The 22,300-nt window shown below is 41.4% G+C and overlaps 1 long non-coding RNA gene across 1 annotated transcript; it reads left to right on the top strand.

Moving 5' to 3' along the window:
- The first annotated feature begins 21 nt into the window (after positions 1–21).
- On the top strand, positions 22–20,673 carry LOC139827602 (uncharacterized). Its single transcript, XR_011738424.1, has 4 exons — positions 22–142; positions 3,642–3,733; positions 16,181–16,282; positions 16,522–20,673. It is a non-coding gene; the product is annotated as an uncharacterized lncRNA (long non-coding RNA).
- The last annotated feature ends 1,627 nt before the right edge of the window (positions 20,674–22,300 follow it).

The raw sequence follows: 22,300 nt of genomic DNA, 5'->3' as shown, positions 1-22,300 counted from the left end.
GTGCGGCCAGCGGCGGGCAGCGTCCATTGCAGCTCGGCGGGGAACCTCCCCGCCCTGGTGCGAGCATCCACGGGCTCCGGCAGTAGGCGAGGGGGCACCCGGCCCCTCTCCGTCTCCTTCCCTCCGCCTCTCCTACCACCAGGTGCGTTTATTTCTCACCCCGTCCTCTTCCCGCGAATCCACCGTCCGCTGAGCCCCAGCAGCCTGGCTGGCCCCCAAGTCACCACTGATACAGCCCTCGTTCTTTTTAAGCTCCCCCCCCCCGAGGAAGCAGCCCGGCGGAGCTGCTCTCCACCCGGTGCTCGTCCTGCATTTCACCGCCGGAGCCTTTGAAGGATAAAAACTGCCACTTTCTACACTCCATTCCTTCCTTCCCTTCCCGCGCCGGCACCGCGGCGTTACGCGGCTGGCTCCAGGAGCTCGCCGAGCAGGGGTAAAAAAACCATGGGGGGGGTTAAGGGAAGAAAACCCACCCGGCCGGCCCCACGGCCGATCCCCGTCCCTGGGCGGCGGCACGGAGGGGCACGGCACAGCCCAGCCCGCGCAGCCCCGCGCACCTGACAGCCCGCCGCGCCGCGCTGTATTTCCCTCCCTTAGCGACAGGGGAGGGGCGCGGCGGCGGCGGCCCTGCCATTGGTGGAGGAGAGCGCGGCGGCGCGGCCATAGGCTGGCGCCGCCGCCAATGGGGCGCGCTGTATCCGGGAGGCAGGGGGCTGTGGTGCTATTTAAATCCAGCTCGGTGATGTCAGCGGGGGTGGCGGTTGGTGGGGGCTGCGCGCGGGGGAGAGGGGTGGTTGATGGTGGGGCGAGCGCGGTGGCCGCGCCTGTCAGGCCGCGTTACTCACAGCGGGACCGCTGCCTCCGAGGGGAGGTGAGCGGGAGCGGCCCCGAGCGTCCTGCCGAAACATCCCCGCGTTAGGGGATCTGACAGCCCCCCCCACTCTCGCTCTTCACCCGGAGCATGACGCTTGTCCTGGTGGCCACTCTGGAACGTGTGGGTTAATTCGGAGGTGCTGGCGTGGCGCACGCTGGGACTGAGCGCAGGCAGGTGGGCTCGCTAGTTGTGCGAGTTCCATGCTAAGCCACCTCTTGAGGAGAAGGCAAAAGCGCTACCATCCGCATTAAAAACACTTCAGGGGGAGGGATTACCTCAGAGTACCTTTCTTCGCCGCTCTGATTCGCGTCCAGTGCCTCCCTATGGCCTCAGTGATACTGCAAAAGCCATCAAGTTAATTGCGTTTCTTCTCTTGAGTCGTGCCCTCAAGAAGGCATGCCTGACCCCTTGGCATTCCAGGGTTGCCGGGGTTTGATTCTGAAGGACTGCCACAGGCGGGAAATCCTCAAGTGATGATGCTGGCTTGAAGGTGCACATTGAGGCCACAAAGCATACCAATGGTAGTGTACAGCCACCTTGCCAAGTTTCCTTCTGCATTTCTGATTCCTGTGAATGGCAGGTCCTGTTCTATGAGTCACAGACTTTTAGATGCTAAAACGTGGTGGATGTTTCTTAGCTGTGTGTGTTCTGTTTTCTATTGTCTTCCCAGCACAGCAGTCACAGATGGAGTTGAAATGGTGTTATGTTACAACAGAAGATAAGCAAAAATGAGATCCAAATGCACTGGTCTGTGTTGGCAGAAAACGTCTTGTAGTTTGTTCTGCACTTCAGTGTGCTGGGAGACCTGTGCTGGAGCTCATCTTGTTTAGCCTAATAAAGGCTGAAAAGTGGGATTTAAGTTGTTTGACCTGAGATGTGTAATCATCCTGTCTGCAGCCTGGTGCCCAATACCCTGATGGCTGCACAGCTCTTTCTCTCTTGTTTGACCCAGACTTACCTGAGATGTGACCAAAATTCAGACGTCTCCCATCATACAATGGCATGTCACTCGTTATGTGATGGGAGCACAAATAAGCATCAGGTAACAGAATGAAAACTTTTCTCAGTTTGAATGTGGATGTGTGCTGTGACCATAGATTTTGGCCTGTAACTACATGCATTTTGGTTGCCTAAAGATACATGTCTGGGTCTGTGGCTTAAGAAGGACATGTGGTCTCATGACCTGTGGAAGTGGTTCCTTAAGGGCAGTACTGTGGTGCAGTGAGCTGAACATTGTTGGTGCCAGAGAAGATTTGTTGTGAGGAAACTGGGACTGGAAACCAGGAGGAAGGTAGTTGCTGACAACGAGAAGAGTGAAGGTCCCAACAGTCTCACAGCAGAACAGCAAGAGCAAACAGCCTACACTGTCTCATGGTGGAGCTTCATAAATTCACAGTCACAATTAGTATGAGAGAGCAGGTTTGACCTAGGGCTTAGCAATTAAAGCTGGAGTGGGGAGTTGATATCCTCAAGGAAGGGTTAAAAGCCCTTCTTGTTTTGTGTGAAGGAAATGTCCTTGAGACCATGTTTCTTCACTGAGGCAGTATAAGGCAACAGAGGTAGGAGACAGCATGGGAGGAATGGCCATGTGGGTGGCTTCTGTGAGGGGAAGGAAAGGCTTGTCATAAACTGGAGTCCTCAAGGTGAATTTGATTTTCATTTAAGGACTTTCTTTCACTATGAGTCAGATGGAAGGATGTGAGAGCCCTTTTCAGGAACTGACTCTGTGCCTTTTCAGTCCCATTGCCATTTCCTTGTTCTTCCCACCCTATCTGGAAAGCTGCTTGGAGTAAAGATGAACTCACTACACTCAGGATGTTTTTTAGGTATTGTATTTGTCCATCAATCCCACACTCCAGATTTTGTCAGTTGCCTGCAAAGGGCAAGAAATATTAATGATAATTTTTGGTTGTTTTGATTGAATTTTCACTTCATGGTCCCTGTCTGTGTGACCTCAGGTGGCTTGGGGAAGTGTCATCTTTGAAATGTCAGATCAGCATTAGGAAGAGATGAGAAGCTGGACAGAGGTGTTTGTGGTGGTCCTGTTCTGGCTCACGCATCTTGCTTGGAACTAATCTTATGATCAGATTTGAGTTGAGAAGAATTTTTTCTCTAACATGGGGGCATTTTGAGGGAAAAAGGGAAAGGGAAGGCGTTCACCCTTCTCTGCAAGCTGGAACATGGTTTGCTTTGTAAAATGAACTTGTGTATTTTGGGGACAGGAACTGCTGGACTGGGCAGAGTACTCAGCCTGCAGTAGTATAAACCTCAAGTGTGTTGGGCAGGGAATGGTTTTTAATATGTGAATGGAAGAGGGAAAAATGGATAAATCTTTCTGGGCTTCACAACTAAGGCATGGACATAGCAGGCGGAAAGGAGTATAAAGAGTTCATCTGATCCATCCTGTGATTTCGTTGCCATGAAGCAGGATCAAATCTCCCCATTTCTTTCCTGGTAAATATCCAAATTATGTAAAGATCTCCGGGAATGGAACTTTATAACCTCCTCCGGTATCTCTTTCAGTACTGCACTTTCCTTAGCTTATGACAGTTTTCTGTTGCTTTCAATCAGAAACTTCTGAGGTGCAGTTCAACCCCGTTACTTCTTGCCCTATCCACATAGAGAAGAGGTCATTCCCTTCCTTTTTACCATAGAATTTATGTATTTTGAAGATCGTCAGCATGTGTGCTTTCAGTCTTCTCTCTCTTTTTAGGTAAACCAAACTCTTAATCTGTTCAATTTTTGATCATCAATAATTTTTTTCTAGTTCTCTGCGTGTGACCCTGGGAGACGGCAATCCTTGACCCCTCCTTGCTTTCAGTCCTACATATCTGTTTAAGAAAGGTCTGGAGAAAGAAGGCAAGTAGCAATGTCAACGTTTCCTCATTGTCCTTTTTTTCTACTAAACAACCATGGTGAATGAACAAAATTAATGGCAGGTGAAATTTGCAGCCCCTAGGAAAGGAGCACACACTGCAGGGGAAGATGGATGGACAGTGCTGAAGTGGTGGCATCGGATCAAAAGAGGGACACGGGCAGCTGGCTGATAAAGGGATGTGTGCAGCTCTATAAAAAACAAAACAAAACACCAAACCCCAGATTTTAGCATGCTTAAGGAAAGGGGATGCTGAATGGTAAATTCTAAAATGTTACTGTAAATGGCACTCGCTGGAGATTGCTGTGTGTTGCAGCACATCAGCTCCAGAGTTTCACAGGGTACACAAAGACTGTTGCTAAGGCTGAGTAAACTGAGGTACAAAGCAACTAGGAAGCATGTAAGTAACTGAAGTTCAGACAAGGCAGAAGTCTAAAACCTTTCCCAGTCTTGACATTGCTTCTTCCTGGCCAGTCTTTAGAAATCGCTCCTGCTTCAGGTTAGGGCTATGTAATACCATACCTTTTTCCTGTTAAGAACACATTTTGTAGAAGGGTCCATAATAATGTGTCTACTGTGCAGGATTCAGCTGAATACAGGCTGCAAGATGGCATCAGTTGCAGTCCTCCATTCCAAAATATCATTGGTAAAAACCTGTTTTAAATGTTCTGGTCAGGACTGGTGAAGCTTTCCAATTTTTAAATGTGTTTTGTGTGGAAAATCCCTCTGTTAAATAATTAGTAAGTGCTGTAAGCATTACTGCATATTTGATATTTCATCTGCCTGGAAGAAATAGACAGTTTTCTTGCTACAGATTAACCACAATTTATTTTGTGATACTCTGCTGGAAGAGAGACTTCATAGTTTATTTCTTTTTCATTTGACTATTCAAGGAATGGGGCTGGACAGAAAAAGGGTTTAACCACAACTTCTGCTCCCGGTCCCAGCAGACATTTTGTTTACAAAGAAAAAATCTGCACAAGCTGAAAATACGAAAACCAGAGAGTGAGTGGTATAAAGGATTGCAGTGATGGATCTTATTTTCTTGCCTAGTGTTGGCTATGATGGTTTATTTATTTTATCTTTGACATATCCTTAGTCCACATTTGAGTGTAAATTTTTCTCTGGCAGTGAAAAAACCCCTGCTGCAGTTGCTGTTGCATGAATTAATCTTGGGTACCAATGGACACTAATTGTGTTTAAAATTAGGAATTTGGCACACAAAGCTGTTCGGATTTAACCTTTTCCTCACAGAAATATAGTTACTAATAATTCTTGTTGTTGATTGAAAGATAAAATCACCTTTTAATTCATTTAGATGATCAAGTCTTTGTTCTTATTGAGGCTGTTTAAATGGTGTGTTGTGTCAGAAGTGTGTCCCTGGATCTGCTATGGGCAATTCTGTACATCTTGGTGCTGTTAGCAGGCCATGGAAGGCAACACAGAATGGTAACTGTCACATCTGTTTTCCTAGAAAGTTGTTTTCTCCTGTCTTTGAGACAAACTTTGAATTGTGAGATGGTTTTGTATTCCTAGCACTGCAACTAGCAGCACCATTCCTAAAGGAATAAAATTCTTCAGTCCTCATGTGTCGGACCTAATGGCCCTCCTGGCAGTCAGTGAGAAGCTTTAGTATGCCAAAAAATGTGGGCCTGGGCTCCTCAGTCTGAAGCAATGGCCTCCTTCTTAAATTGTGGGGACCAGAATGGTACAGAGTACTCAAGGTGAGACCGCACCAGTGCTAAATCCAGTGGGATATTTGCCTGTTTTGACTGGCTGGTTATACTGTGTTTAATGCATCCCAACAGACCAATCAATCTGTGAAGACTGAAGGGGTTATTTAGCATCACTGAGATTTAGAGGATTTTTTCAATGTTATTGATCAGTATTTCTAAAACAGCGTTGAATTGTAGCTTTCCTGTTGTGATAAACCTATATGACTAGTATTTTGGTGTTTTGTTTCCTAGTAGCTCGGGACCACAGATCAAAAGGCAGTGGACACAAAAGAAGGCTATAAGAATGTGTTCAAAGTAGCACAAGTAGGAATTCTATGCACTATTTCCTAGGTACAGTGTTCCTGAGGCAGTGTAAAATTTTACTCTATTCTTTAATGAAACTTATTACAAAGTCTGTTTCTTTAATATGGGCCTGTTTGGGCAGCTGCTCTTAGATTTGGGACAAAGTATAGTGTGATGTGATATCAGATCAGTAGGCAATATTAATCTCTGCATAATTTTCCATAAATTTCCATAATATTAATCTCTTCAGGGAACTTGAGAGGAATGTCCTTTTACAACCCCATATAATGAAGGGGAAAGCTTGTCAGCTGAATTTCCCAGTATGTGGATTATTTTTGTTTTTAAAAGTTAGCTCCACAACCCCAAAGAACAGCTTATTCAATAGCTAGCATAGAATTTAAGTCTAGGGATGACTGTTACAGTAAATATCAGCTTGACATTTAATATAAATTATTGCCTAAAATATGTCTGGTAAAGCCAAGGTCCTATAGGTATGCATATGTATGTGCTGGTACTAGAGTGTGATCTAGGTGGGGTTTAAGCACCACATTCCAGAAAAGTAAATCCGTGTAAACCACTCATCACCTCTTCATCATCTGAGCATATGCAGACACCTACTATCTTCATGACACTGTTTTAATCCTATGTGGAATGGCTTCATGAAGACAGCTGCATCTTTAGCAAACATGGACTTTACTGAGTTCAGCACAGAGCTATTTCCAGTCATGAATGCAAACCGGCAAAGATGGTTATTGGCCACCTCTTGCCTAATGGTCAATCATTAGAGAACTTGCCAAGAATAATCAGACTTTCAGCACCCTCAGACAACAATTTCCACTTACTAGATGAGAGATCTCACCTTAGTGGCCTGAGTGGAATCATGACACAGTCTCTTCTATGGTTTTCAGAGTTGATTTTTACTCTTTTCCATGCTTGCATGGGACTGTTTTCCTTTCTATAAGCACTTAAAATGCTATATTCCTTTGGTTTCTGCCGAATTCACAGTTTGGAGTAAGGAAAGGGACAATTTTAACACAAGAACTGAAATTGTGTCTGACTTCTGAGTAGATAGAGAAAAATGCCTCTAGTGAGATTTCCTTAGGTTTTCCTTAATTTCTGAGATAAAAAATGTACATCTTTGCTCGGGTACAGGTACTCTCTACCTCAACTTCTCTTCGCATTCTTCAAATAGTTATTCTGTTAGGAGTTGTAAGTCACACAGTACTTTTCAGTTTATACAATTCAGCATGCAGGAGAAGTACATATCAAATTTATGGACTGAAATTGAATCATCAACCATTCAGGAGACAACACCTGCAAGAAGGAGCACTTAAAACTTCTTGTTCTGAGCAATACAGAACGCTGAGCAGCTGCTGGGTTAACTTGTCCTAACACAAAGCAAAAGCCCCTGGCATGAGTCTATCATTACTTACCTGTGTAAGAACTGTGTCCATGTGTTTGGTTGGTGACTTGTCACAGAATCACAGAATTGACTTGTCTTGGTTTTGTTTTTCCAGGGGAATCATAATAAAGAATACACATACCAGGATTTATAACTGATAAATTAAAGGAGATGGGCTCACAAGACAGCAAAGCATGCAGTAGTAGAAAGGATAAGTAGTACCCTTTTCATGCTGTCTGATAAGCATGATCACTTAGAGCAGAATGTAATTTTGATTTCTAAGTTATCCAAATACCTGCATCAAAAAAGGAAAACAAAGAGAGAAAGTCTGTATTTATGGGCACACTGGTGTCACAAGTGCTTTGGTATCTTGCTTTTGTACACTGCATTCAGTGTCTAATAGGTAATGTGCAGCACCAAAGCACAGAGCATTTATAAAGATGTCATTAAAGAATGTCTTTAAATAAAGTTTAGGCTACAGGAGAAAGTAAGAAAAAGCATGGTCCCACTTACTCATTTGCTTGAATCTTACGTGACTTTTTTCAGGGTAGGGAAAACACGGACTGTTAAGCAGAAACTGTGTCTGGTGGCACGTCAGCTGCTGCTCAGAAAAAGGGGTGAAACTCTGTATGGTATCCTCAAAAAATGAGAGCCAAGAACTAGTTGTGATCTGCTGCAGAGAGCTGAAGGTGCATGTTAATCTTTACATTAATTTAAGTAAATTTAATTTACGAGTAAAGCATCTCCGATAAGATGTTGGAGAGAGATAACCATGTTGTAGGTGTGGGTGGAAATAATATGCACAGCAAAACAAGCTGGTTGGGTATGTGGAGAAGCGTGTTGCTAGAAAATCTTATGAGACACTTCATACTAGCTGCAGTATTGTAAATAAACTCATGTCACGTGCTGTTAATCAGGCAGAATTCAAATGCTGAAGTGCTTGAGCTGTGGCAGAGTCTTGGCTTTGTATGGTTGCCAAATAGCCCAGTGTGGACCACTTAGTATCATCTTAACTTCCACTTTTTGCTTGTTATGACTACATAGTGCTATTTCATAGCAATTTTGAGGTTATTTGAAGGACTCTGGTGGAGGGCATCTGAACAGCTACAGCATTGGAGTGGACACAGCAGCAGCTGGAGGACAAAAGGGAGGAGAGGAGCAGAAGGAAACAGAAGCAGAAGCAAACAAGCATGGATTACACAGATAGAATGGAGGTGTAGCATTATGGTATAGTTTAAGCCCCTACCACGGGATGCTAGGACCTGTGGGAAACTGAAGAGTGGTATCAGTGCTGTTTGCTTAGCACGGCAGACCTGCTGATCTAATTATTTTTTCTGTAATATTTCTAGAATACAAGTCATGTGCAAGCTGTACTGCAACATGGAGACAAGCACTAAAGGCAGTTGAGCTGCTGGGATCTGCAGATGCTGATGCTTGTGGTCCCTCATAATCTGGTATGGGGCTAGCAGGAGGGGGGGAGGAAAGCTTAGTAAAGAAGACGGAGAGAGCCACAGGACACTTGGTTCTGTGCTCGGAACAGCTATAGCTGTCAAGCAACAGTGTTGCTTGTTTGGGTTAAAGCTCTTCAGACCTCCTTGCCTGGGGCAAGCCTCCAGGCCAGAGTGCTGTTAGGAATTGGCGGCTTAAAGCTCCTTGGCAGCAGTTGCCATTTTTCAGCTTTTGTGGAGTCAGAGCGGGTTCCTGGGAGTGGGAGGGGAAATCTCAGAGGGTATTTGTAACACATCTGGGAGATGCATACAGGGAATGGAATCTGGGAGAAGCCAGTGGGTGTCCTGGGTCTGTGGCAGACCTGGTGAGAGGGGGCTGTACTCAGTGTCTTTCCCCTCTCTCAGCATGCCCCATCTCTTCCTCCCCAGGGATGGCTCCTCATGTTCTTGGAGTTCCAAGCTTGTTTCCAAAGCCCACAGCCATCTCTTTCTCACCTCATAGTTGTCTTCCTCTATTAACTCAATTGTGCCCAGAAAAAAACCTCCTCATGGCTTTGCTGTAGCCTCTAATTATTCTCTCCTGAAAAGAAGAGGGTGCCAGGGCGGCTCCTGTTACAAAGCTAAGTGGGGCAGAAGGTGGGTGAGGGTTATTTAGGCCAGAACAGCAGGCTCTGTCACCCAAGGCATCGGCCAAGTCCCTTTACAGTCTTCAGCTGCCCTGCCTTGTCTTGGCCTACTGAGCTGACGTCACTTAAGCAGTCACACTGATGTCAGTTTGTCCTTCATGATGTTGCTGTGTAGTTGTTAGGGATGAAACTTTGATGAGGTAAAGCAGGATCAGACAAGTGTTATGAAGAAAACATAATTGCTAGAAGTAGCAAAATTGACCTAATAGAAGAATATTTGCCCAGCGACTTGCTATACCCATCATGGAGCAACACTTCAGAGTGGAGCACCAATCAGTAAATGTGCTCTTCACCTCATAAAACTCATCTACCTCCACTTGAAGGGCAGTAACACAGGACTATCTTCAGGGACACCTGGCCGTGGAGGCCCTTCAGGAACATCTGGAACCAGCACATTTAATGCTCCTCCTGACTACTGACAGCTGCTGGTCCGGTCAGCAAGGGAAGGGGAAGGAGAGATAACCACTTTTCTGTAACTTTGTAGGGTTCTTTGCATTATTAATCACCCTTTCACAGAGGTAATGAATATCTGCACTCCTTCACACAGATCCAATTATTGCATAATAATTAGTATGTGCATTTAGCCCATCCTGACCTAGACCACAAGATGATGAAGTCTCTTGAGTCAGTTCAAGTCTGCCTGTAGGTTTCTAACCTAGGATCAATTAATGGTAGGTATTTCCTGCACACACTCTCCAAGTTCCTCTCCCATTTTCTGCCCTTTTCCTTTAAAGTCTGGTTTCAGTGCAGTGATGGTCAGGAGGTGGTGACTGTCGGATACATCAGGATCACAGGTCAGTGGGAAGACAGCTAATGGGCACAGTAGCCTGTTTTTCTCTATACATTTGAGTGTATGCAGAGGCTACATGTGTGCAGCTTTGTGTTGAGCTTAAATGAGCAACTGAATTAATGCTAACTGAATATCCCTTGATGAAGTAAAACATTTCCTTTTCACTCCAGATCTGTTTTCTATCCAAACTACGATCTTGGCCAGTTGACCTATCCATGTCATTGATGTTGTCCTCTGTCTCCTAGCATAAATAAAACACAGTTCTATGTGTTTATTGCAGACTTACATGATTAACCACCTTCCCTTCATTCAGGTGATACCTTTGGTCTCCTTAGAGTCCTCATATCCATGGAGTGTGTAAAACTGGCTGAGTCTTCCCCTGAGTTATCCCTAAAATACTTCAGTTGTCTTGAACAATTGCAACTTACCTGGACTTTCTTAATCTCCTAGCTTTGTTAATGAAAGATAAGTTTCGGTGGTCTGAGAAGGCTGTTTTCTTAGCCCTTTGCCCTCTCTCTCCTGGTTTTCAAGGAAGCTGATTCCTATCTTTGTCAATGCTTCCATACTGCTTTGTCTGAGTTCCAACCCATGCTTCAAAATGCTTTCTTTCTCACTGGTCTTGAAGTCTAAGAAGAGTAGTCCTTTACAAACATATACAGTAGACCATTTAAAATGTTATCCTTCTCCCAGTCACTCCAAAACTGTCTGTCATGATAGGCACCAAAATGTGACCAGAATCTGCTTGTGGGATTTACAGTCACTATTGTAGCCACTTCATCTCTCTTTGCATTCACCTCTTTTCCTAATAATTAGCTTACAAAATTTTTGTGGTGAAGAATGTCACCATTTTGCTATGTCTTTAGAGAAACATCTAATACAGTAGGCTTATAATTCATGACTGGAATTCCTAGGTATTACAGAAATACAGACTTTTTTTATTTTATTCATGTTTTCATTTAAAAAAGAGCATGTTATTTTAAGGAGTATTTTTGGAGATTTTTGTGGAATATTCCTGAAAGAAAATACAAACTGTCAGTCATTCAGGATTCTATCCACAAAATGGTTTCTTATCTCATTTGTAGAACCAATATTTAGCACTTCTAGTGTTTATCTGGACCCTTACCACAAGACCACAAATTTGATCGACCTTCACTGCAGGAATGCTGTGATACTAGGACAGAACAGTTTCAAAACCTCAGCAACTGTGTATTCTTTTGGATACATAAAATAGTAGATTTTCTAAGATGTGTAATCTCACCAGATTCTTAAAGGACACTATCTGCCTGTATCATCATGAAAATCCAACTATGCCCACTCAAAAAATGCAAGGCTTTTATGAAGTGTAACTGTTGAATGTATTTTTACAATTAAAGAAATTTACCAATGTATTTGAAGATGAAAGAACATAAACAAAACTAAGAAAGCAGATTGTGTAGAAATACCTGAAAATCCCAGACATGATGTGAACATGGAATTTGAGCCATGTTTCTTTTTTCTTTCCCCAGCTCAAGAGCACTGTTCTTCCTGCACTAGTGACAAAAATCATAATGCAGATCTCTGGATGTACTGTGGGAATAACAGGGCAGGATACAGAAGTTAAATATTTACTTGTGACCAAATCCCACTCTTTTTAGTACTTTCTCAAATTAAGACTGTTACTAGCAGATCTGATGATTAAGATGAACTTTCTCATCAACCTTCTTTCCACTGAACTCTGACTTGCCAGTGTCCTGCAAGCCCACAAGTCACAGCCCAAGTTCTAATTGTGCTGCATTAGGGGTCTGGCTTATATTAATATCCCTAATAGATGAGAAAATTGCTCAGTGTGCAGAGGAATCTGAGGTTGCATTAAACCCTTATTGCCTGTTATTGCATATTTAAGATGATCTGCAACACTCCATCATCTGATAGATGTATGCTATGTCCCACCTGGGTATGGACTTGGTTTGCCAATGAAAACCCCTTTTATTCTTGTGTACTCCCATTATTGTCCGTCAAAAAAGTTTTGTTAGAATACTCAGAAATGTTCCCTCTGTGCAAGAAACTCACACTTCTATGTACATAATTTAAAAGTATGCATACATGTATTAGAAAAGACAGATTTATATGTACACACCTATGAGAAGAACAAATTAGAGATGAGCTGATATTTACATAGTCCTAAGCCAATGATAAAAATGCAGGGGCCCTGGGTAGGCAGGTGGAAAGAGCAGTATATCTGTTCATAACTGAAATCACAGGAACATTTACAAAGTAGCACGAAACTTCTGCTGGAATGCCTATTCTCCATATCCATACAACCCCTGAAAGTTCTGCTAATGTCAGTTGCAGTTCTCATTATGGATTTCAGGAAGATGCAAAGAAAAAAATTAGCCCATTCAAAATGTCTCATCTGATCCTGCTTAACTGGTATTTGAATGGGCGGAGTTCCCACTTTTCTCAGCTGTTGGCTGAGTGTATTTCTTTTGTACCTGTGACAGCAAAGGGAGACATTGTATGTGATGTTGCTGGTCAGAGAGGCTTCCCACACTCAGATACCATCACTCCACCTCCCTTCTCAACAGTATCATTAAATCTTAGCTGGCATGAGTTTCTGTGGAAATCCATAATGCACATAAATGAGTAAAACTGTGATGACAGCAAACTGCCTCAAGCTGAAGTATCAGGATGCAGTTTCACTATTAGTTTAGGCTGCTCTCAGTCCATTTTGCTGCATCCTTCCCCTGTGCCCCACACCTGCCAGCAGCACAAATGGTCCTACAGTCACATCCTCATGGATCAGCCACCTGACTTGGCAAAGCCGGCTGCTTTTGGAGAGGGAATAGGGTTTATTTTCAGCTAAGGCAGGTCTCTTCACTTAATGCACAACTTCATGGGACCCAGTCCCAACAAACAGCAAGGGGGCAGGGGCAGGACATAAGGTTGTCCATATCTTTAGCAGCAATGCAGAAGATTTAAACTGCTAAAATCTCTCACTAAAAAAAAAAAAAGTATTAGAACAGATTGATAAAAATGAATTGTGCAAATTGTCAGGACTTGACAGGATCTATTCTTGGATTCCAGCATAGCTCAATTGCTGTGTTGCTTTTTGTGGTGTGCCACTTGAATTGGCCTAAGTAACAGAAGAATCAAAGGTGGAGCATTTGGGATTTTTTTAGGGCTCTGCCAAGCATTTGGTAAGAGTAAGCCAGTATATAGGATTCCTGTACCAAGAAAATAAAGTAAAACTGTAGCCAAAACTACAACTAGTGTATACAGTAAGTGGATAGAATAAGAGTCAATATGGCTTTTTCAGAGGGAAGTTGTATTTCATAAATCTATTAGAGTTTTTTATAATGAGTATATGAAAGTGAGCAAAGAGCTGAGAGTGATCCAGTTAGATTTCCAAAATACTTTTGACCAGGTCCCTCAGTAAAAGCTCATAAAAAAAAAAAAAAAAAAAAATTCTGATTAGGTAAGAGCCAAAATCTTCTGTGGGTCAGTAACTGTTTAAAAGCTCTGTGGTGATGGATAAAAATACAACAGAGATTTGAGCTGGTGCTGGTCTTTTATTACTTTTATTACAAAGGTGTGGAATCTTTTTCATATGAGGAGATAGTAAATGAAAACTGAACACACTGAGCTGTTTCTGTTTTGAGAAAGGATTACTGAGGGGATACTATGAAAGATATTTTTGAAAATGGTGACTGATATGGAGAAGGGCAGATAGGAAGCAATCCTGTACAGCTTCTCACAATAAGAGAACTGAATGGAAGTCTGTCAAATTCTCAGTTCATAGATTCAAAACACAAGGAAGTTATCTTTCCCATAAGGTAGAATTCAATGTGGAATACACATACTGTTAGGGTAACAAAAATGAGAATGGGTTAAAAAAAGGAATTGGAGCGATCTGAGACACAGGCCCTTGGAGGACTATTATACAGTGGTCTGGAAAGAAATCTCCAGCTTCGAATTATTGGGAGCTACAGGATATGCCCTGGAAATAATAAATTTCTATGTCTAATGAGCTACTCACAAGCACCCACAATTGGCCACTGTGGGTAAGAGGGAATGAAGCTATGAAGACCTTTGGTCTGCCCAAGTTCAGGCATTTTAACTCCTACTTTCCAAACAGAACAAATGACTTTAATGAGCCTTCAAATATCAACCACCTAATATATGGTTATCACAGGTAAAGGATTTTTCAAAGATTACATTTCAAATATTGAAATGTTACATTTCATTACATTAAATATCCAAAGGGCCTTGAAATATTCAAGTGGCTTTGGTTGTATGCCATGAATACAACAAGCCTATACATGAGAATACAGCTCTTCCTCCTGGTAAACACCATGCCATATGTTTTTATCAGGCCCTAATTTTGGGGAGAATTAATCTTTATAGTTATTACATTACAGTGTCCTAGTTATGTCAAAGTATAGAGCTGGGGGCTTCTTCATTTATACAAATATTGCTGAACATTTAATTTCAAGTTCTTAGTCTGGTGGATAATAAAAAATGACTACCCACCAAACTTGGAGACTATATTTTTGGCAGCTCATCGGAGAGGGATTAATATTACTGGAATTGCTTTGTTTCTCAGCAATGCCTCCTTAAAAACAGCTTCCTCTGAACACATATTTCTATTTTATTGAGAAAAGGAAACATGGTATTAGAAATCAATGTTTTTAAAGGGTAATTTAAAGAAATCTAATCTTGGCAGATGCTGAAATATTTTCAATTTAAAACAAATAGTATTTCTGTCATCCATTTGGCTTTTTAAAATTAGACCATTACTCCTTGATAAGTTAATTACAAAACAGAAAGAGACTCAACCAATCTAAAAAAGCGTATTAATGAAAGTATAGAGCACATGTCTAAAAGCTGTTTTTACTGATTTATTGGTGAAATTTTACTTTTTATATGAAAACCCTTCTCTCCGACATCTTAAAGCATAGGAAAAAATGCTCAATTTTTTCACCCAATCACAACTAATTTTTTACATTTCTACACTGATGGACTATTGTTTTTCTGTGCTATCATCCATTATAATAAGTGACAGCATCATAATTGAAATTATTTAAAATATGGTGCATTTAGATAATTCTTTACTTCGGTATAAATATCATTACATAAGAAATGCTGCTACTGAAAATTGCTTGGATGAGCAACCAAAATGGAATTATTGCCTAGCAGGCCATATTCCTCTGAGGGTAGGAAATGAAAAATATAAATTCCTTTGAAATGCAAAAAGATAAGAAGAATAGAGGGACCATTTTTTTGTTGTGTCTAAGCCCTGGTCATCTTTAGCCAAATCTTTATGCTGCAGGGCAGATCACCGGTATCAAATGCTGCAGAAGTTTCACGCCATACTGGCCCTTAGGCTCCATGTGGACAAGGGAAAGATGCAATAGGTTGCAGTCATGAACTGAAATGTCTCCAGGTCCATCATCAGACTCCTGGTCCCACTGAAATCCCTGGCAAGTCTTTCAACCCAGTGAAGTCACAATTTCACCCCAAGAATTTTGAGTAAATGTGAGCAAAACTCACCAATACGATTACATTGGGTGATTGGTTTTGTAATATTTGCCCACAGACATCTCTAACTATGCTGCATGTCTGTCTTTTGGGCTTCTTACAGTAAGGACCAACCAAAATGCTCAGTGGGAATCCTTCCTGGTTAGTGCTGGAGTCTCAGCTGTGTCTGAGACAAAGAAATGGCAGGTATCAGTCTAACAATTTAACAGTCTGAATAGGGGTAAGCCAGAATCCAGGCTAAATGCCCTGTCTCAGACTAGTTCACCAATATAGAAACTGTCCCACAGGGCCAACTGGTGTGGCAATCTCTTTGGAATGCTGTCACTTAGCGGTGTGTACTGACTGATAAACCCACTTCAACTAAAATACTGTTTAGCCTCAAATAGCTGGAATAAAATATAATGGAAGAAGAAAAGGTTTTAAATCTTAACGAAAAAATAGATACACATCTTCCTTACCCCAAAATGTTGCTGTCCTCAAGTGGACAGGCAGGTTGAGCCTTTTCAGATACTGTCCAGTTGCACAGAAACAACAACTCCCATAACCAAAATTTCTGCCATTTTTTTTCAGCCCCACACCAACTGACACACATACACAAGAGAGGCTGATAATATCTCCTTATGGCTGTTTAACTGCGTTCACAGTCCCAAAACAGTGCTCTGACAATCCATGGTGAGTAATCTTAGCTCAAGTCCCTGTTTCATCTTCCTGTTTGTATTTGTGTGTATGTATTTTGTATGTAACCGACATGCTAATTAAGATGGTAAGTGATCTGCAAATTAAGGTGGAGTAGCTCCATTTCTGTCATTCTTCGCTATCTCTTCTCAACAGAAACCCACCCATTTACCAAAGCTCAGCTCTTCTCCCCCAACAGTCTGTCTCACTGCTGGTTTTCTACCATCATCTCCCAGGGCAGGCAAGAAACAAGCTACCCCTCCTTCCCAAGCTATGTGCCGCCTCCCCTGCTGCCCTTGTCCTGAATGGCATTCCCCTGTCACAGATGGAAGATCTTGGTGCTGTCTCTGAGTGCTGCTGTACTGCACATCTCTCCACTCTCCACCTTGACCAGAACCAGAACATCATCTGCATCAGTTTGATGATTTTTCTTTCAGCATTTGCCGTGGCTCAGTCAGCCAAGAAATGGCCAGAGTTTCATGTAGACAAGGTTGTGTTACTTCGACAAGAGCAAACCAAGATGATGGTAATGGCAGCTGCTGCTCTACCTAGTGGCATCCAACACAAAGTAAAATAGTAAAAAATTTTAAAGAATGTTTGAAGGTAATTTTTATACTTCAAATAAAACCAAAAATACAGGTTACAGTAAAAACAAATCCTTCAGTATATATTTTAAAAATTCAGAACTTTTGAAAAAAAAAAAGGTAATTTTAAAATTACATGTGATGTCTCCTTTATGCAAGGTTTTCTACATTACTCCTCACATTAGTACTATCTCAGATATAGCAACCACCTATAAATTGCAATATTGCTTACCTTCATGAACGTGAAGCAAAATTTAGACAGACACTAGGCCTTCAGCTGTACTCCCCCTTCCTTTTGATGAACAACAATACAGGTACCACTGTAAAGTTTGTAACTTTATACTATTAAAGAAGAATAAGGAAAGGAAGCTATTATGTCCATTATCAGGAAGTATATGAGTGTAGCGTTGTTTTGTTTGTTTGTTTTATTGCATCTGTCCTATGCAATAGGAATGACAAACCATAATTTGACACAAAATATTCAAAACAGTTTATTACTAAGATGAAGGGTTATTTTGATTTTCCCAGACTACATGCTTTTCTTTGCATTTAATCACAAATATTTGTGGCAGTGAGAGACACAATAATGATGTTCACCTCTTCTATTTAGAGGGAAAACCTGTCTGGTGATGTTTGTTTTACCTTCATCTCACAAAGTGACACAGTCTTTGTACCCTGAAGGACAGGTGTGTTAGCTCTGCAGTTTTGATTTGGGCTTGCTCCAGGTTAGACCATTTTCCAAACACCACTAATTACCACGTGGAACAGTTTATATTTTGCTATACATGAAATCACTTCCTTTAACTGCAAACTTATAATTTTCACAGAGGAAAAATGGAAGTCAAAATAAATATAAGCTGCACTGAAAATTAGATTTTGGATTATTATTCATTAGTTCACATTAACGTGCATTAGGGGGGTTACTGTTAATATGACAGTAGAAGTCTGAGCCCAGGCTCCAGTTCCATCACTTGTTTGGGGCTTTTCAGTTGGAGTTATGAGTTGCTCCATGGCAGAGCAGTGTGTGAGGTCAGTGGGGAGTGTCACTGAAGACTGTGTATTGGGGACTGTGTCAGGCCTGGAAGAATGCAGTCTCCCAAGCTAAGTCCATTATCAGGGGCTGTATTTGACTTGTGGTATTTTTCATTGTTATTAATGCACCAGCTCAAAAGGTCAAGTGACTTGCATGAGATTCTCAGTTTTCATTTGAGGAAAATTGTGTCTCTAGCCTTGTACTTCTGGAGAAAAGATGAAAATACACATGTACAAAGGCTTAAGAAGGAGAAGGATACTTTAAAAATTATCAAAAGACACAATAAACATGAATTTTTGATCTGATGCTATGATCTAGAGGATGAATTAGTGAATGTCAGGGACAGGAAAGATTAGGATGGACAATAGCGAAAGGAGTGGAGAAATCTTCTGAGATACTGATTATTTAAAGAGCTGTTGCTGTGTGTTTAAAACGTGACATGATTGTTACTTACAAACCCCCTCCAACTATGTCAAGTCAATGCAAGATGAAGAATCCATACAATGCTGTAGGCTATGATCTTTCTGGTTGTTATCTCACTTTAGCCAGCCAGAGTTTTACTAATCAAAAACCTGGCACCTGTTGTTGCAAAGTAGATCCACAAAAGCCACATCTGCTCATCTAGCACAGAATTTCTCTTCCACAAGCACCTCAAGATGTGCTTCAGGGCTGGCACTTCCCATCAATCAGTTAAATATGTTATTTTATTTAAAAAATGAGACCAGATTTTGCATGAAATATGGTAGGTTTCTGCTGACTACAGTTTGTTGTGGGATGATTAACAATGACTGGGCCTGAAATACTGTTTTGATGAGTGTTTGCTCAGAATACTGAAAAGCTGGAACAAAAACTATGGTAGTTTAACAAGCTTCCAACTTGTCTGAAGCATACATATAACAGCAGTAAGATCTAATAAGAAGAAAGAAAAGAGTTTGGGTTGAAGCACTAGGCTGAGTGTGGGAACTCTGCGGGGAAAATTTTCACACTTGCCCCGACTCCAGCTTTGTACAAGTCCCTTGCTAGCTGGGGAGAAGTCTTTTGAACCAGGATTGCGTGTTCCACCTCTGAGTATCCTGCAAAAGGCTTCACACAGGCTTGGTGATGGAAGCACGTGGTAGAAATCACAGCATCTTGCACAGCGAAGTGGGGGAGAAGTCGCTGTGCTGCCTGTGTGTTCTGCCATAACCCAGAGGATCACAATCCATCAGCCTTTGCTGGAGGAAGGTCTCAGTCCTCACATTCAACTGGAATGAAGGTGACACAGTGGGGAATCCAAACTGCTGTTGCACACCCCACTGCTGGCTGTGAATTGTGTACTGGCCTTCAAGAGATGGGACACAGCATCTCTTTCTATCTTCTACTATTGATTCTAACAAAGACTTGCTGCGTGATGATGGCCTGTAAGTGGTTACTTTATTCTCTCTAGTTTCATCATTGGACTGATTTATAAAACTAGTGTAAAGTATGCAAATCATATTTTCAATTTTGCTGTGTAAGAATAAGATAGGAGGGTTTGTTTATTGGTTTTGTTAGTTTGTTATTTAATTCCTATACTTTTTTGTTGTTGTTATATTCCACATTTAATTTGCAGTCAAAATTTGCAGTGGGTCATTTTCTTGGAATCACATGCCCTTGAAAAAGTGAATTCTTAGCTCATTCAGGGATCAGTGTCCCCACAGAACTTCCTGGGACTAGAACAAGTATTTTCTTCTTAGCATCTGACATTGCTGCCAAAGTACAAAGAGTGAACTTTTCTACTGAACACGCTGGGTCCAAAATCTCCTTTTGATTAACTAGCCAGTAGTCAAATTTTTAAGGGAAGGGCACAGCTGTTTCAGAAGTGAAATCTACCAGTTCTTCATAAATGTCTTTCCTTTCATATCCTCTGACATAAGGAAAAACCTCCATACCTGAGAAGTTTCCAACAACTGTCTTCTAAAAATTGAGAAATTAGAAAATTTGGTCTAAGTGATCAAAACATTCTTATTTTTCACTTTGAACCCTTTCTCTGTGGTTCATCCTTATTTGTTTGGTTCATCTATTGCCTGCAGACTGATAAAACTCTGTCCAGCACATGTGAGATGTTGTATAAAGACACTAGCAAAAAGGTGCTCCATCCCAGAGACAACCTAATCCTGAAGATTACTAGAAACCTAAGGAAGTGGGAGGATTATTGGTCAATACACTATGTTACCATAAAACATGACAGGCTGGCTTTAGCTTGGCAGTAAATTATCTTTCGTCATATGGTTGTAGTCCTAGGGTTGCAGCTGTACAATAAGAGACTCTTATTTGCTTCTCACATTGATTAATATTATGTTGTTCTGCTTGTATCACAGCTGGAGACTGTAGAAAGTAGTTGAGAGCTTCCTGAACACAACTTCTTGTGTCTTTCCCTTGTGTGGGCTTGTTCCAGGAGCAGTGAGTGGATAGCTGAAAGGTAGGAAAGAACTATCTGAAAAAGTGGTGTGATAGAAGAAGACCGCTAAAAGAAATGCAGGGCTTTTTAAACCCCTCCCAGCTAGCAGTGCTGTTTATTGTACCTTTAGTCTATCCTCCCAAAAATGCCTACCTTTCAAAATTACCCCGGCTTTGGAACAATGGTGTCAGCACCTGCAAGACCCCATAGGGTGTGATTATCTTACTTCCTGTCTGTCGACTCTGTTTAAACATATGCCAAGCTGGAAAGGTCATTTTTCTAGCGTGACTCTGGAGTATGTTTAATGATAGTCTTGTTACTGACTGACCTCCTGTACCTACAGGGATTAAACATCTTGGACAAATTTTCATTGCTTGAATCTGTGCCAAATCCTTTTAATGTGTGAAGGACTTGATCACTTTTAAACCAGTGGTGTAGAGCCAACAAGCTCAGTTGTTCGATGCCAAGAGGCCTGCTTGATTTTTGTACTAAAAAAATAGAAATTCACAGCCACCATGAGGACAGCAAAGGAAAAGGTATCTGTGCAGATCTTTATCAATAGTCTAATCTGATTGCTGGGTGCATCCTTCCCAAACCAAGCCGAGTGACACTGCAGCAGCCAGTGCAACTACAGCCGTGCTACCTTGCATGATGAAAACACATTATCTGTGTCCAGGGCTTACCATCAGAAGCATAACCTTAGCTTTCAAAATAATGGATTTGCTTTTTAAGTATTTATATTGCGGAAATTAAAGTAAATCAGACCACGTTGCAGTGTTGGTTTTAGCAACTTGCACTTACTCTATTTCCACCATATTTAGTCTTTAAATGTAGCTGAAAAATCTTACTTCATCCAGAATGAGGCTATTTTTAAGGCTCTTTTTTATGCAACACTAGCTATTAACATTTCACAGCATCTGGCAATGCTGGCTTTTCTGATTATATTGAACCTTGCTGAACAGGAATTTTTGTATCATTTACCAGCAATCCTTTGCACTGCCTGTATTCTATATCTTCTCCGCAGAAGTAGGAATGATGACAGGTGATGTCTCGAAAGATAAGGAATCTTCCACTACATACCCTCTGTCTACAGTAAGTTCTCAAGATGTTGTACGTGAGGTTGACCAGGAAAGTTCATCATGGCATGTTACCTATTTTAGTTATCCATTCCATTCAATACAGCTACTAAAAATAGCTTAAATGTTCTTAGATGAGTATTTCCCTCTCGCATGTGTCAGTCTGCAGGATCTAATTTTGTACATAATTTTTAAAAACTGTAGACTCATAAGATGAACAGGCTGCATTAACCTACTAACAAGACGTGAAATTGTATCCTCTAAGAATATCTGATGATTTAAAAAATCCTTAGGACAGATGTCAATTAAAAGGAAAAAGAAAGGGGAGGGATTCCAGCCACCCTTTCATACTTATTTCCTCTGCTTCTTCACCGTGTTTCCATTTTATTGTTTCTATCCTCAGATAAACTTTCTGTTGCCATTTCGTAAGTCTTTTTTCTTTACTTTTGCATATTCTAAGTTACACTACCTTTATATGAGAGAATATTTCTACTTATTTCTAGGCATTTTCTGTATTTTTATTATTAATGAGAGTGTACCTGTTACACATACACTGATATTTAAATGAATATTTAAACCTATTCATCAGTAATATGATTGGAACCAAGTTCAGCATCAAACAATGGCTGATTAATGGGCTTAACATTTGTGATAAGAATGGGCAGATAAGAGTCCAATTTTAAATGAGCAGGTAATTAGAATTTTTTTTGCACACCCTGGTCTTTGGTCTTTTGTTGATACTTTCAAGTAGAAAAAGTAGATGACTGAAATGGTTTTGCTTACATCATGACTGAAAACTGCACTGACAGCAGACCACAGAGAAGCTTGCAAAACCTGAGCTTGCGGTTTAACATTGACAAGAAATCTCCAAGGCAGTTTTCCTGTGCATCAAGACAGACAGGA

This window comes from Patagioenas fasciata, chromosome 3, assembly GCF_037038585.1.
Source record: "Patagioenas fasciata isolate bPatFas1 chromosome 3, bPatFas1.hap1, whole genome shotgun sequence".
NCBI classification, from domain to species: domain Eukaryota; kingdom Metazoa; phylum Chordata; class Aves; order Columbiformes; family Columbidae; genus Patagioenas; species Patagioenas fasciata.
Note: the sequence above shows the minus strand (reverse complement) of the source record. Positions and strands in the feature narration are given on the sequence as shown.